We start from the raw sequence: 18,045 nt of genomic DNA on the forward strand, positions 1-18,045 counted from the left end.
TGTAATATCCAGGTATTGGGGTTACACAAATAGAGGAAATAGATGTGTGCATCGCATTCATGCATAGAAAATCCGGGGAATTTTCGCGCTTTAAAGTAAAACAGTCACAGTAACTGAAGTTTCACTTGACCTTGGTGGAATTGAAGTAGCTCATCAAGTTAAGCGCTATAAACTTCACTATGATCTTTGCTTAAACCCATCAAGGTGATCGAGGTTTCTCTTACGTCGGTGGAATTGAGTTAGTACTCGACGTGAGTGCAATAAACTTCGACATGACCTTTGTTGAACTATTTGATTTAAGGGAACACAATTGGAATCCAATTTAAATATGAGTGATAAGAATTCAAATTGAAATTGGATTTGGAATTTGAATTCTAGACCATTATATAACATACAACATGTTTAATCAAACAAAATATAAAACTCAAAAATAAATAAAGTATTTAACATTTAATTACATCATCCAATATTACAAGGTTCATAAAGAAAAGTAATTCAAGAATAAGGATATTATACAAAGGAAACAAAATTCTTTATTGATATTCACACAATAATACAATGTCTTTATAAATGAATAAAATAATATTACAAAAATAATTACATGTTCTGAAAAAGGAAAAAATAAAAGCCCAAACTAAGTCTTGATCATCCTTTTCTTATCAATTGGGAAACCTGCACAACAAAGTAAAATGGTATTACCGACTGGCAATAGATCAAAGATTAAAGGTTAAAATAGAGGTAGATCTTTTCTCAGGCATGCTCATCCACAAGGGGAGCCGAACCAGGCCAGCATTGACAGCCTAGCAAGCACACATCACACACACAAGTCCGCATGGATGTGCTGTCCACGCATGGTTGTGTTGTCAACCAAAGGGCAACATCAGGCCACCATATAAAAGCAAGTTACTTGCGGACTCAAACAGATTGCTAAGCACAACAATTCTTCTCACACCCATCGACCAGCCTAAGAACACCCAGGAAAAGCAACTATTCTTCATCCAAAACCTTATAGATCTATCTGAGAACAAAACAGAGTAGTAGTAGCTCATCATCAAACCCAAACTAGAACAAGAAAAATGATTGGGGCGACATAGCAGGAGCCAGGAGGAGCACGCTCAACTCAAGGAGGTGAAAAGCAACAAGAACAAGAATTACTTCAGATCCATAATCAATTTATCCAGGAGATGGAATCAGGTATACATCCTATCCAGGATAAGAGCATACAAGATCTATTCCCAAAAAGGCATCATATCATCCAGATCAAATAGCTTATCAAACATGAATTGTTTGTGATGATTTTAACATCATCCGATCATAGTTATGATCCAAGTCTAATAAATCACCCTACAAAACTACCCACAACACTAATCTTGCTAAGTAAGAAATATCCCTGTGCACACTCTTAAGAGGCACCACGAGAGTATCAAATCTTAAAAGATAGCACATGGGCAGTATTTGCAAGCAATAAATAGACTAAGATCAAACTATAAATCATCAGTTTTCATGAGAAGTGATTCCTCACGGATCTGCACGTAGGTGCTATGCAAGATTCATCATAGAGAATTTCAGGCACCATAGTATCTGTGCTTATTTCAATCTGTGCCTCAATTTATGTATCATTGGCTAGAGCAAGCATACTTCGTTCTTACCGAGTGAATAGTAGAAAGAGAGAGACTCTCGAGTGAAGCCGACAAGCAAACCAGGTCCAGGAAACTAGCAAGGTACTCACTTTGCACAACCACATACACATGGATCATCTAGATCCAGCAACTAGGCCACACTAGCATGCCTACAAATTCACGTCCAAACCACAAGTGGTTAATAACCAAGTAATGCATACAACCAACGTATCATAAAACAGACTTTTAAGCCAACAGACTTGAATTCATATTTGAGCATGTTCAATAGCTCAAGATTGAAATTAACTGAAGACTGAAGTTAATCTTCAGTTTCATTACTAATAATATGACTGAAAGCACACATGTCTGGAATGATTAAATCATACAAAGTGAGATACCACAGCTAGCAGTAATCAGCAATCTTGCTGCACATAATGCTATAGGAAGAGTAGTGGAGAGAGGATTAGCTCACATCGCAGTAGGGGTAGTAGATAATGTAGTCGATGCCGGGGTTGAGCCGCGGCACAATTCCGCCGGCATCGAGGAGGAGGAAGCTGAAGGCGCGACGGCGCGGGCACCATGCCGGCGGCGACCAAGCCAACGGCGGGCTAGGTTTTGCCGTGGGCGTGCAGGCGAAGCCGTAGTCGAGGGAGGCTGCGAGGTCGTCGAAGCAGGGGTCGGCCGACCGCACCATGGTGCGACGGTCAGCGGGCAGCAGCAACACCACACCACCCCATCAGACCACCATAGAATCGAGTAGGCCGACACAGCAAGGTCGAGCTACGGCTCGAGGTGGAAGTCGAGGTCGCCGAGGAGGAACCATCCGGAGGCGCAGCAACGCGGAATCACGCCGGCGGCGAGCCGAATTGTGGCGGGCTAGGGTTGGCCACGGGGTGACTGCGAGTGCTAGGGGCCGTCGCGGTGGGGTGGAGCTGGTGGAGGAGAAGGGCGAGCTGGTGGTGGAACAGCTCCAGCGGGCAGCCGGCGTCGGATGCGGCCAACATCGGCCGGAGCGGCGCCGGGCAGCAACTAGGGTTCTCAGGTTGGGGGCGGCTGATTAAGACCATGAGGATCAAATCGACCCGGGAGGAGGCGGTAGAGAGCAGCATGGCGGAGCAAAGCCCCATCACGCCGGCTGTGGAGAGGGCCGGAGGCGGCCGGAATTGAAGCGGCGGCGGGCACATCGCCAGGAGGGAGTCAATGCGAGAGGGGAACGAACTAGTCTCGTGGGCGTGTTGAGAGAAGAGGCGGAGAGAGTCGTGCGCGTGCGTGTGTGGTGGAGCCGGTCCGGCTCGGCATGCGCGTGTGTTGTGTTCGTGTATGGGTTTGACCCAACCCGATCGACCACCCTCTCAATGTGTGCTAATTGCCTAGTTGAATCCAGTGAATCAACGAACCCATTAGCTCTAGCCAAAATATAACTAGCCTATTAAAATGCACTCATGTGTCTAGTTAGTACTAATATGTATACACTTATGTGTTTAATATTCACACATTATATTAATTACCTACTAATCTAATATTGCATAGATAACTTATGTAATTGTTTGATTATGATTTGGAGAATATAAAATAACTCTGAGGTATCAAACAGACATTATAAAAATACAAATTGTAGATTGAACTCTAAAAATATATTATATGCATAATTTGAATTTGTACTTGTTTAAAATATTAATCCAACCTTAAGCATGTTATAAATATGTTTTCACAATTACTTAACACGGTTTAGGAAATAAAACTTAAGATGTGATTTTAATTAAGAAAAATCATGTAGAATTCACAAGATATATAATGTAAAATGATTCTAAATTATATTAGAGCACTTAATTATATTTTGATAAATATTTTCTCTATCTTAAAGTAGTTAAATAAATTCTAAACAATTTAATACTTTAGGAAATTCCTAAAAACCTAAACATAAATTCTTTAAACCTAACCATGGTATAAAGTGTTATGACTATATACTCTAAAAACAATTTTTTAAGTTGTACTCACATATAAAACTAAATATGGCCAACCACAAATAAACCACATGAGTTGCACATCCTTGATCCAAATCCAATTGTTTAGCTAACTATGCATGACCATGTGTGATTACATGTAACAACTTTATGAATTAAACCTTAAATAGGAGGTCATACCTTGTTAGTTGTATCATCCAATACCGTGCCATTACAAGCTTGATATACTAAACCTATTAACCATTAGTAATCATCCCTAGTCCAACTCATCTAAGTTGTTACCACTTACTAATAGTGTCCTCTTAGATAAGTTCCATATACCACATATCTAAGCCATAGCCTTGGCTTATGAGTAGAGTTCAAGTTTTTATAATTGATTGAATAGTATTCATTTCCAAATCATATACCCGAGTTAAACACATTGACTTACAAGTCAACCTTATCACATCAACCACTTACCTTGAGAGTTGTTGATCACATATCCTTAACCACAATATATGGAACCTAGGACTTTCCATTGCTAGAAGATTTTGAACCCATCTTGTTTAAGACCCATCTAATAATTACTTAGTGAACCAACTAAAAAAGAGTAGTAAACCCTAGAAACTAATATCCCCATTTGGAATACTTATTGTTCATTAAGCATCAGGTTCTTTAAAAGTTATTATTTGTGAAGTAAATAATAAGTAATATTTAGTCATGTCTTATAGGACTTAAAACCGACAACCGATGATTCTTGCGTATTAAGATTATGTCAACTACTATTTCCTTGTATGTGTATATGATTCATTGTACCACTTGTTTATGATACTAATACAACCCAACCCTAATAAGAACCTTGTTTGAGAACCATTCTAAAAGTGCAACACACTCTAAAGAAATCTTCACAACTCACTAATCCTAAATCACCGGGGTTAGGTCACGCTTAGAGCGATTGCATCTCATACTTATGCATTATTGCATCCTTGCCAATCTTTTAAACATCGTCCTTACCGGACGATGATGCTATTTCAGAATTTGGAGTTATTGCGTATCGAAGACCTTGTCCGCATAATCTTGCAGCCAAGAAAGGCAAGTTCATCGCTTGCTCATGTCATTTGAGTATTTTTACCAAATTACTTGCAAAGTACTATGTTTATCACTATTGCATAAAAACAAAACCACTATTTTCATAACTATGAATATGACTATGTGGTGGGCAATGGAACCATGGATTGTGTTGATATGGTGGAGGTTCCATTGCAAGGGTTTATATCCATCTAGGATTAAACAACAAATGTCGCCAGATGATTCTTGTGCCGTAATACCCGTGTTAACCATAAGATCCGGAGTGGGACGGAATAGTCAATTGTATTTCCACCTCTTGTACATCAACGGATGCGCTTTACCGTAGACCCTTGATCCAAGAGAGGACAAGTGGTACCCTTGATCCAAGAGAGGACAAGTGGTAGGGTGGGGGTCCCGATAAAGTCCCCACGGTAATTGCGGTCTATGATGGGTTGCAGCTGCCGACGAAGGAGTTCATGGTAGAGACCTGAACTGTTGTCGTGGTCGGGGTCCATCCTTAATTGGAGTAAGAGGACCGGCGAGGACCCAGGGTCGGGGTTTGCAACAACGGGTGGGTGTATGAGGCAGCGGAGGAATATGATTGGCTATGACCTTATACCGGGCCTCACACCAAAGGAAGTGTGGACGGGGTGTACGCTCGGTTGGCACCAAGGTTAAGATCTCTTATGGGTAAAGCAACACACCTCTGCAGAGTGTAATGAATCGTGACCTGTCACTCCCTGTTCCGGGATTTGGAACTCGCGAACGCTGCCGGAAAGGAACTCCATGAAGTTCTAGTAAACCGGTGAAGGCTGACGGACATAGTTCTTCTGAATAAAAGCAACCTTTTGAAGAAATGGTTATGAAAACCTGCATTGGTATTAGACTTTCTGGTCTAATGCTGTAGCTAGTGCATTAAACACCTCTTTCCTATAATGAACTTGTTGAGTACGCTCGTACTCATCCCACTCTTAAATCCCCTGCTTAGATATGGAGGCATCGAAGGAGCATCTACAGTGCAACTCGAAGGCCAAGGAGCCAACAACTACTTCACGAGACAGGACCTCGTCGGCGGAGTCGAATACGTCATCCAACAAGGAGAAAACCTAGATTAGCGGTAGAAAGGAACTAGCTTCCTCAACCTAGCTCCTACTTAGCTAGAATCTATTCGTAGCCTCTATAGCTAGTCAAATACTCTACAAATAGAGTTCGTGATAGAATTAGACTACGAGTCGTTCTTCTGGAGTTTATTTGCAGATTTACCTCATTGTAAAGTAGGAGGCTGTGCTGATCTTATGTAATAGAGTCAATGTTGTAATTCTATAGACATGCCTTGGACCCGCATATGTTTCTGTTGTACCACTCTGAGCATATAATACTAGTGGAACTGTGTTTCATTGGTGTTATATCAGACTTGCATACTACACCATGCAGTGGTATGCCGGGTCACCACAGTTGGTATCAGAGCAAATGCTTTGACCCTAGGATTAAAACCCTTTAAAGGAGACCTATAGGATTGGTAGTGTCTATAGGAAGTTGTCTTAGTTAAACCAAATACTTCTTATGACTTGAGATGGATATTCACTTGAGAATAATCCCGACACACTTAAGTCAACCTTTCTTATCTATCTTTACTAAGAGAAGTTAGTTAGTTAATCCCAAGTAGGTAGTATACCATTAAGTCCTTAAAACAATAGATGAGTAGATCACAGTTGGTATACAATACATGGTAGTCCAAAGAGAGGGTACAACCATAAGGAAGATATCCTATTGGAAGATGTGTACCAACACATGTTATAGTTAAATAAGAATTACTCAGACCTGCACTAGAAGTAATATCAAGTGATGAAGATAATTAAGATATCCTAATAGAAGATGTAGACCCGGACAAGTAATAGGGTAAGTAAAATTTATCTAAACTTGTGAAACAACTGATAGTAAGTGATACAAACAAGTGATATGAGTAGTATAGACCATGATGAGTCAATCATGGGAAATAAGGAAGAGTGATAGGAATAATATATGTCTACTTACAAGGTAGAGTTGCTAATCATATATGATTCACCTGAGAATCATTATGTGATGTACTAGAGCCTCATAAATATTTAGGAGAAGTACAATAAGAAGCCAGTTGTTCAACAACAGTGCAAGAATTGTGTTCCAAAACAATAAGAAGTGTGCCAAGCACATCATGACCATAGTCTTATGATAGAAACACTTGGAAGTATAGGAGCTATATTTTCATAGTTATGTGTTTAGAGTAGCAATGTTAGAACCTAGCCATATCATGTGAGATAGTCCTCAATAAAATGAAAGTTAAGTAGTACTTCCAAACAAAACTAGGTTAACCCTAACTATCCTAGACCACTTTATTTCAAGTTTATCTCATTGCAAATGTGCAACTAAGGTAAATGTTGAGACAAATAGTAGAATTCCATATATTCGTGCTAAGTATCACGATATAAACCTATATTATGTGGTGTTATATACTACACATCAGAGCCCGATGTTTAGAGATGTCTTACTCAACTATTATAATTCAGGCTTATGATGATGTGTATTATAAGCACAAAGCTGAATCTTCTTGGATTTTTATTGGATTTTCATTGATTGACTAGATCCATACATGAAGTTCGACTTTGATATGCAAATGCATGTTGCAATATCAAGTTCGACTTGATGCTATAGATCTAGAGGGTAATAGTATTCGTGTGAGGAAGCGACGAATTCTGGAAGATTCCGAAGACAAGATGAAGGTTCATCGGAGAAATGAAGTAAAGTTGTGGGAAGTAACCACAATACTCGGAAAGAAGTACAATCAGACACTCATGCTTACCTCAACAGAGGAGTACTTTAGTACAGAAGAAGCATGAAGGGGAGAAATATGATGATTATGGTGAAGCTCAAGCAGATCCCTAGTCATCATGGAAGAGGGAATGCATGGGAAATCACTTCGGATACTATATTCATAGTGTCAGTTAGTGGTTCTCTTGCAAAATAAACCCTGACAGAAGGAAGATGACCTATGAAACCATAGCAGAGATAAGAAGATCATAGTTGGTATCAGAAGACCACAGTTGTGGTATAGGAACAAACCTGCGAGATAAAGTAGAAGATGTCTCGTCCAGTTGACCAGAACCTATAATAAGATCCAGTTTTAGATAACAAATAGCCATAATTGGTATCAAGTAGTCCATCATTGGATTAATTGTACCAAGAAGTTGTAAACAAATAAAAATTTGTTAGCCAAATAACAATGACCTATAATCATTTAGTCGAAGGATTCACATTGGATGTCCACAATTGAGTGGATACACCACAAGGATTCTTCACAAGACCTTAGAAGAATATAAACCATAAGCTAAACCAAGACCAATATTCTAACCATCAATTCAATGGTTGGAGTAAAAGGAGTTGAAGACCATAAGAAAACTCAAAGGGGTAGAGTAAAGACTGAGATGGATGTACAATAACTCAATACTTTAAGCTAGATAAAAGCAGAAGGTCTAAACTGAGAGGAAGTTCGATCTTATTTTTCATAAGATTGTTGAACATTACTTTCAGAAGGATGTCAGACCAGAAGCCGAGGTTCATACCTCGAGGAAGTAAGAAGTGGACTATAACTTGAGAAAGTGAGTAAAATTTACTCAGAAGTACGGAAACTCAAGTAAGCTAAGTATAATGAAGTTGGACGAAGGAAATACCGTAGACCAATAAAGCCCAAGATGGTCAAAGAATGAAGAAGATTGAACATACCAATATCAAAGACTAATAGAATGATTCCTTTCATGGAACCTAAATAACCCAAAATAGATATAGGTATCAACTATAACCATGATTGGATGGACTAAATGAGTCTAATCCATTCCCAGGGAAGTAAACCATTAAGACCATTCCATGGTAAGTACCATACCAAGTACCATTATTGCACTTTTGGTAGTAATGGAAAACAAAGACCTATTTATCAATTAGGAGTGTATTATCAAATCAGTCTTCAGTTAAGACTAGCAGCACCAGAAGAAGTCCCATCATTGATTCTTCAATGAGAAAGGAAACAAGCTTATAGAGTTGAAAGAAATCAAATAATTAAAGTGAGAAGCCATGGCTCAGAGACAGGTATTATTAGATTCAAGGAAAAAAAAATCAGGGAACTGAAGTCAGAAGCCACTGCTCAGAGACAAAACCTAATGGATTCCAGGAAGAATCTGGACAAGGAATATATTCAATTATATCTAGTGAGATCACCACGGAGTTCGAGAGAAGTCGTAGTCTGCACAAGTCGGATCCACATTCCGAAACGTGAGAGAGTTCAAACTTCGAGGACGAAGTTTAGTTTAAGGGGTAGAGACTGTAATATCCCAGGTATTGGGGTTACACAAATAGAGGAAATAGATGTGTGCATCGCATTCATGCATAGAAAATCCGGGGAATTTTCGCGCTTTAAAGTAAAACAGATCCACAGTAACTGAAGTTTCACTTGACCTTGGTGGAATTGAAGTAGCTCATCAGGTTAAGCGCTATAAACTTCACTATGATCTTTGCTTAAACCCATCAAGGTGATCGAGGTTTCTCTTACGTCGGTGGAATTGAGTTAGTACTCGACGTGAGTGCAATAAACTTCGACATGACCTTTGTTGAACTATTTGATTTAAGGGAACACAATTGGAATCCAATTTAAATATGAGTGATAAGAATTCAAATTGAAATTGGATTTGGAATTTGAATTCTAGACCATTATATAACATACAACATGTTTAATCAAACAAAATATAAAACTCAAAAATAAATAAAGTATTTAACATTTAATTACATCATCCAATATTACAAGGTTCATAAAGAAAAGTAATTCAAGAATAAGGATATTATACAAAGGAAACAAAATTCTTTATTGATATTCACACAATAATACAATGTCTTTATAAATGAATAAAATAATATTACAAAAATAATTACATGTTCCGAAAAAGGAAAAAATAAAAGCCCAAACTAAGTCTTGATCATCCTTTTCTTATCAATTGGGAAACCTGCACAACAAAGTAAAATGGTATTACCGACTGGCAATAGATCAAAGATTAAAGGTTAAAATAGAGGTAGATCTTTTCTCAGGCATGCTCATCCACAAGGGGAGCCGAACCAGGCCAGCATTGACAGCCTAGCAAGCACACATCACACACACGAGTCTGCATGGATGTGCTGTCCACGCATGGTTGTGTTGTCAACCAAAGGGCAACATCAGGCCACCATATAAAAGCAAGTTACTTGCAGACTCAAACAGTTGCTAAGCACAACAATTCTTCTCACACCCATCGACCAGCCTAAGAACACCCAGGAAAAGCAACTATTCTTCATCCAAAACCTTATAGATCTATCTGAGAACAAAACAGAGTAGTAGTAGCTCATCATCAAACCCAAACTAGAACAAGAAAAATGATTGGGGCGACATAGCAGGAGCCAGGAGGAGCACGCTCAACTCAAGGAGGTGAAAAGCAACAAGAACAAGAATTACTTCGGATCCATAATCAATTTATCCAGGAGATGGAATCAGGTATACATCCTATCCAGGATAAGAGCATACAAGATCTATTCCCAAAAAGGCATCATATCATCCAGATCAAATAGCTTATCAAACATGAATTGTTTGTGATGATTTTAACATCATCTGATCATAGTTATGATCCAAGTCTAATAAATCACCCTACAAAACTACCCACAACACTAATCTTGCTAAGTAAGAAATATCCCTGTGCACACTCTTAAGAGGCACCACAGAGAGTATCAAATCTTAAAAGATAGCACATGGGCAGTATTTGCAAGCAATAAATAGACTAAGATCAAACTATAAATCATCAGTTTTCATGAGAAGTGATTCCTCACGGATCTGCACGTAGGTGCTATGCAAGATTCATCATAGAGAATTTCAGGCACCATAGTATCTGTGCTTATTTCAATCTGTGCCTCAATTTATGTATCATTGGCTAGAGCAAGCATACTTCTGTTCTTACCAGTGAATAGTAGAAAGAGAGAGACTCTCAGTGAAGCCAGCAAGCAAACCAGGTCCAGGAAACTAGCAAGGTACTCACTTTGCACAACCACATACACATGGATCATCTAGATCCAGCAACTAGGCCACACTAGCATGCCTACAAATTCACGTCCAAACCACAAGTGGTTAATAACCAAGTAATGCATACAACCAACGTATCATAAAACAGACTTTTAAGCCAACAGACTTGAATTCATATTTGAGCATGTTCAATAGCTCAAGATTGATAACTGAAGACTGAAGTTAATCTTCAGTTTCATTACTAATAATATGACTGAAAGCACACATGTCTGGGATGATTAAATCATACAAAGTGAGATACCACAGTTAGCAGTAATCAGCAATCTTGCTGCACATAATGCTATAGGCAGAGTAGTGGAGAGAGGATTAGCTCACATCGCAGTAGGGGTAGTAGATAATGTAGTCGATGCCGGGGTTGAGCCGCGGCACAATTCCGCCGGCGTCGAGGAGGAGGAAGCTGAAGGCGCGACGGCGCGGGCACCATGCCGGCGGCGACCAAGCCAACGGCGGGCTAGGTTTTGCCGTGGGCGTGCAGGCGAAGCCGTAGTCGAGGGAGGCTGCGAGGTCGTCGAAGCAGGGGTCGGCCGACCGCACCATGGTGCGACGGTCAGCGGGCAGCAGCAACACCACACCACCCCATCAGACCACCATAGAATCGAGTAGGCCGACACAGCAAGGTCGAGCTACGGCTCGAGGTGGAAGTCGAGGTCGCCGAGGAGGAACCATCCGGAGGCGCAGCGACGCGGAATCACGCCGGCGGCGAGCCGAATTGTGGCGGGCTAGGGTTGGCCACGGGGTGACTGCGAGTGCTAGGGGCCGTCGCGGTGGGGTGGAGCTGGTGGAGGAGAAGGGCGAGCTGGTGGTGGAACAGCTCCAGCGGGCAGCGGCATCGGATGCGGCCAACATCGGCCGGAGCGGCGCCGGGCAGCAACTAGGGTTCTCTGGTTGGGGGCGGCTGATTAAGACCATGAGGATCAAATCGACCGGGAGGAGGCGGTAGAGAGCAGCATGGCGGAGCAAAGCCCCATCACGCCGGCTGTGGAGAGGGCCGGAGGCGGCCGGAATTGAAGCGGCGGCGGGCACATCGCCAGGAGGGAGTCAATGCGAGAGGGGAACGAACTAGTCTCGTGGGCGTGTTGAGAGAAGAGGCGGAGAGAGTCGTGCGCGTGCGTGTGTGGTGGAGCCGGTCCGGCTCAGTATGCGCGTGTGTTGTGTTCGTGTATGGGTTTGACCCAACCCGATCGACCACCCTCTCAATGTGTGCTAATTGCCTAGTTGAATCCAGTGAATCAACGAACCCATTAGCTCTAGCCAAAATATAACTAGCCTATTAAAATGCACTCATGTGTCTAGTTAGTACTAATATGTATACACTTATGTGTTTAATATTCACACATTATATTAATTACCTACTAATCTAATATTGCATAGATAACTTATGTAATTGTTTGATTATGATTTGGAGAATATAAAATAACTCTGAGGTATCAAACAGACATTATAAAAATACAAATTGTAGATTGAACTCTAAAAATATATTATATGCATAATTTGAATTTGTACTTGTTTAAAATATTAATCCAACCTTAAGCATGTTATAAATATGTTTTCACAATTACTTAACACGGTTTAGGAAATAAAACTTAAGATGTGATTTTAATTAAGAAAAATCATGTAGAATTCACAAGATATATAATGTAAAATGATTCTAAATTATATTAGAGCACTTAATTATATTTTGATAAACATTTTCTCTATCTTAAAGTAGTTAAATAAATTCTAAACAATTTAATACTTTAGGAAATTCCTAAAAACCTAAACATAAATTCTTTAAACCTAACCATGGTATAAAGTGTTATGACTATATACTCTAAAAACAATTTTTTAAGTTGTACTCACATATAAAACTAAATATGGCCAACCACAAATAAACCACATGAGTTGCACATCCTTGATCCAAATCCAATTGTTTAGCTAACTATGCATGACCATGTGTGATTACATGTAACAACTTTATGAATTAAACCTTAAATAGGAGGTCATACCTTGTTAGTTGTATCATCCAATACCGTGCCATTACAAGCTTGATATACTAAACCTATTAACCATTAGTAATCATCCCTAGTCCAACTCATCTAAGTTGTTACCACTTACTAATAGTGTCCTCTTAGATAAGTTCCATATACCACATATCTAAGCCATAGCCTTGGCTTATGAGTAGAGTTCAAGTTTTTATAATTGATTGAATAGTATTCATTTCCAAATCATATACCCGAGTTAAACACATTGACTTACAAGTCAACCTTATCACATCAACCACTTACCTTGAGAGTTGTTGATCACATATCCTTAACCACAATATATGGAACCTAGGACTTTCCATTACTAGAAGATTTTGAACCCATCTTGTTTAAGACCCATCTAATAATTACTTAGTGAACCAACTAAAAAGAGTAGTAAACCCTAGAAACTAATATCCCCATTTGGAATACTTATTGTTCATTAAGCATCAGGTTCTTTAAAAGTTATTATTTGTGAAGTAAATAATAAGTAATATTTAGTCATGTCTTATAGGACTTAAAACTGACAACTGATGATTCTTGCGTATTAAGATTATGTCAACTACTATTTCCTTGTATGTGTATATGATTCATTGTACCACTTGTTTATGATACTAATACAACCCAACCCTAATAAGAACCTTGTTTGAGAACCATTCTAAAAGTGCAACACACTCTAAAGAAATCTTCACAACTCACTAATCCTAAATCACCGGGGTTAGGTCACGCTTAGAGCGATTGCATCTCATACTTATGCATTATTGCATCCTTGCCAATCTTTTAAACATCGTCCTTACCGGACGATGATGCTATTTCAGAATTTGGAGTTATTGCGTATCGATGACCTTGTCTGCATAATCTTGCAGCCAAGAAAGGCAAGTTCATCGCTTGCTCATGTCATTTGAGTATTTTTACCAAATTACTTGCAAAGTACTATGTTTATCACTATTGCATAAAAAACAAAACCACTATTTTCATAACTATGAATATGACTATGTTGTGGGCAATGGAACCATGGATTGTGTTGATATGGTGGAGGTTCCATTGCAAGGGTTTATATTCATCTAGGATTAAACAACAAATGTCGCCAGTGATTCTTGTGCCGTAATACCCGTGTTAACCATAAGATGCGGAGTGGGACGGAATAGTCAATTGTATTTCCACCTCTTGTACATCAACGGATGCGCTTTACCGTAGACCCTTGATCCAAGAGAGGACAAGTGGTACCCTTGATCCAAGAGAGGACAAGTGGTAGGGTGGGGGTCCCGATAAAGTCCCCACGGTAATTGCGGTCTATGATGGGTTGCGACTGCCGGCGAAGGAGTTCATGGTAGAGACCTGAACTGTTGTCGTGGTCGGGGTCCATCCTTAATTGGAGTAAGAGGACCGGCGAGGACCCGGGGTCGGGGTTTGCAACAACGGGTGGGTGTATGAGGCAGCGGAGGAATATGATTGGCTATGACCTTATACCGGGCCTCACACCAAAGGAAGTGTGGACGGGGTGTACGCCGGTTGGCACCAAGGTTAAGATCTCTTATGGGTAAAGCAACACACCTCTGCAGAGTGTAATGAATCGTGACCTGTCACTCCCTGTTCCGGGATTTGGAGCTGCGACACGCTGCCGGAAAGGAACTCCATGAAGTTCTAGTAAACCGGTGAAGGCTGACGGACATAGTTCTTCTGAATAAAAGCAACCTTTTGAAGAAATGGTTATGAAAACCTGCATTGGTATTAGACTTTCTGGTCTAATGCTGTAGCTAGTGCATTAAACACCTCTTTCCTATAATGAACTTGTTGAGTACGCTCGTACTCATCCCACTCTTAAATCCCCTGCTTAGATATGGAGGCATCGAAGGAGCATCTACAGTGCAACTCGAAGGCCAAGGAGCCAACAACTACTTCACGAGACAGGACCCTGTCAGCGGAGTCGAATACGTCATCCAACAAGGAGAAAACCTAGATTAGCAGTAGAAAGGAACTAGCTTCCTCAACCTAGCTCCTACTTAGCTAGAATCTATTCGTAGCCTCTATAGCTAGTCAAATACTCTACAAATAGAGTTCGTGATAGAATTAGACTACGAGTTGTTCTTCTGGAGTTTATTTGCAGATTTACCTCATTGTAAAGTAGGAGGTCTGTGCTGATCTTATGTAATAGAGTCAATGTTGTAATTCTATAGACATGCCTTGGACCCGCATATGTTTCTGTTGTACCACTCTGAGCGATATAATACTAGTGGAACTGTGTTTCATTGGTGTTATATCAGACTTGCATACTACACCATGCAGTGGTATGCCGGGTCACCACATCCGTGGACGAGGAAGAACGGGGTTTCTTGTGTCGCCGTATTTGGTGTTGTCCGGATGCTCCACAAAACACTTGGCAATTCTTCTGGCCAGGTGTGTCGAGCCTTTTCAAGCGGTCCTAGCAGACGTTTTTTAATGCCATTGCAGATGATACCATTGGCTTTCTCGACTTGACCATTAGTTTGGGGATGTGCAACCGACGCGAAGTGCAATTTGATGCCTACTTCTGCACAGTACGCCTTGAACTCCTTCGACGTAAAGTTGCTGCCATTATCTGTGACGATGCTGTGAGGTACTCCAAATCGAAAAACGATGCCCTTCACGAACTTTATTGCTGATGCTGCATCCGGTGAATTTATTGGCTTCGCTTCTACCCACTTGGTGAATTTGTCGACAGCAACCAACAGGTACGCATATCCTCCTGGCGAAGCTTTGTGCAACTTGCCTACCATGTCGAGTCCCCATTGGGCAAAGGGCCACGACAATGGTATTGGCATTAGCTCTGCCGCCGGAGAGTGCGGTTTTGCGGCAAATCTCTGGCACGCGTCGCAAGTTCGTACTATCTCTTTTGCGTCCTCGATTGCTGTCAACCAGTAGAATCCTGCCCGAAAAACCTTGGCTGCAATAGCTCGACTGCCTGCGTGGTGACCACATATTCCTTCATGCACATCTTTTAGGATTATTCTTCCTTCTTCGGGTGTGACACACCTTTGCAAGACGCCTGAAATACTTCGCTTATATAACTCCCCTTTGACCACCTGTGAAAGCTTTGGATCGTCGAATAACTCGCCTTGCTGCAACTGGATCGTCGTGTATTTCCTTCCTGAGGATATACGATATGTACGCTTGCATCCAAGGGACTTCTACCATCATCACAAGTTCTTGGACCTCTTCGTCCTCCACGGTTTCTTTGAGAGACGCCGAAGTTTTTTCTGCTTTTGCTTTTTTCTGCATCTTCTTCGGCTTCGTTGATCTCTCCGCTATTTATTCCCAAAATACGCCCGGTGGGATTGCAAGGCACCTGCGACCCGATGTTTGCGAGGACGTCGGCTTCATCGTTGCTCAATCTATCGATGTGATTTACCTCGCATCCATCAAACGGCTTCTCGAGCTCATTGTACACCTCCTTGTATGCTATCATGCTATCATTGACTGCATCACATTGGTTCATAACTTGCTGAGCCACCAATTGTGAGTCGCCAAAGATTTTTAGTCGAGTTGCACCGCAAGCTTTCGCCATCTTCATCCCGTGTATGAGGGCTTCGTATTCTGCTTCATTGTTGGATGCGTTTGGGAACGTCATCCGTAGGACATATTTTAACTTGTCGCCTTCCGGTGATATAAGTATTACTCCTGCGCCAGCTCCTTCTACTCTCTTGGATCCGTCGAAGTTCATGGTCCAAGTTCTTGACAAATCTGGGGGTCCCGTGTTTTGCAGCTCCATCCATTCTGCGATGAAGTCTGGCAAAACTTGCGACTTGATTGCCTTTCTTTTTCATACGTGATGTCCCGAGGGGAAAGTTCTATTCCCCAAAGGGAGACACGCCACGTAGCTTCTGGATTGTTCGAGTATATTTGAGAGAGGTGCTTCATTGACTACTATTATCGGGTGTGCCGAAAAATAGTGGCGCAACTTTCTTGATGTTGTAATCACTCCATATGCTAGTTTACGGTACTGCGGGTACCGCTGTTTGGAAGGCGATAAAACTTCACTAATGAAATATACCGGCCTTTGCACTCCATGGAGTTTTCCTTCTTCTTCTCTTTCGACAACTAGCACCGTGCTAACCACCTGGGGTGTGGCCGCGATGTACAACAGGAGAGGTTCCTTTTCCTTCGGCGCCACCAGGACTGGTGGTGTCGAGATTGTGCGTTTCTGTTATCACCAGATTTTAGACGAATCCAGAGGTGGGCCGGGCTTGGAAGATTACATGTGGAAGAATTCTAAGGCGGCCTGGCACGAAGGGTCTTGGGCTGAATTGCCCGTGTATCTTTATTTAGTAGTTTATTATTTTAGATAAGAGATAGAATCTTAGTCGTGCACGGTTTAGTGCACGCCCTCATTAGAAAGTCCCCTGGACTATAAATATGTACCTAGGGTTTATGGAATAAACAACAACTCACGTTCAACCCCAAAAACAAACCAATCTCGGCGCATCGCCAACTCCTTCATCTCGAGGGTTTCTACCAGGTAAGCGACATGCTGCCTAGATCGCATCTTGCGATCTAGGCAGCACAAGCCCCACGTTGTTCATGCGTTGCTCGTACTTGAAGCGTTTTTGATGGCGAGCAACGTAGTTATCATTAGATGTGTTAGGGTTAGCATTGTTCTTCGTTTAAGCATGCTTACGTAGTGCAACCCTTGCATATCTAGCCGTCCTCACGCCTATCTCAGGGGTGGGGCGGCACCCCGCTTGATCATTATTGAGTAGATCCGATCCGTTACGGTTGCTCCTTGTTCTACAAGGATTAGTTTAATATCTGCAATAGTTTGGCCTTACAATGGGGGGAGGATCCGGTGGCACGTAGGGTGGCGTTCGCAAGTCCTAAACGGGATGTTCCTAGGATCAACTTCATGTTGGTTTTCTCGGCCTTGTTTAGGATCGGCTTACGAGCACCGTGCGTGGCCGCAAGGCCCAACCTCGGAGTAGGATGATCCGGTTATGCGGTGAAAACCCTAAATCGTCGTAGATCTCATTAGCTTCATCTTGATCAAGCAGGACCACCAAGTATTCGTGCACCCCGTACGGATCATGGGTGGATCGGCTCTTTGAGCCGATTCACGGGATAACCCGAGAGCCGATCGAGGCTCGTATTTAACGTTTACATGTATGCCCTGCAGGAAACTAAGCGAGGCAACCTCATCACCTTCCCGACCGGGTATAGGTCAGGTGGCACGCCCTTGCACTTCGCAACGCCGCGTGTGACCGAGAAGAGCATTGCGGGCCGTCGCTCGGAGGGGTCTCGGCCGGCCGCAGCTCTAGGCT

The sequence above is a fragment of the Lolium rigidum genome, chromosome 7 (genome assembly GCF_022539505.1).
Source record: "Lolium rigidum isolate FL_2022 chromosome 7, APGP_CSIRO_Lrig_0.1, whole genome shotgun sequence".
NCBI lineage: Eukaryota > Viridiplantae > Streptophyta > Magnoliopsida > Poales > Poaceae > Lolium > Lolium rigidum.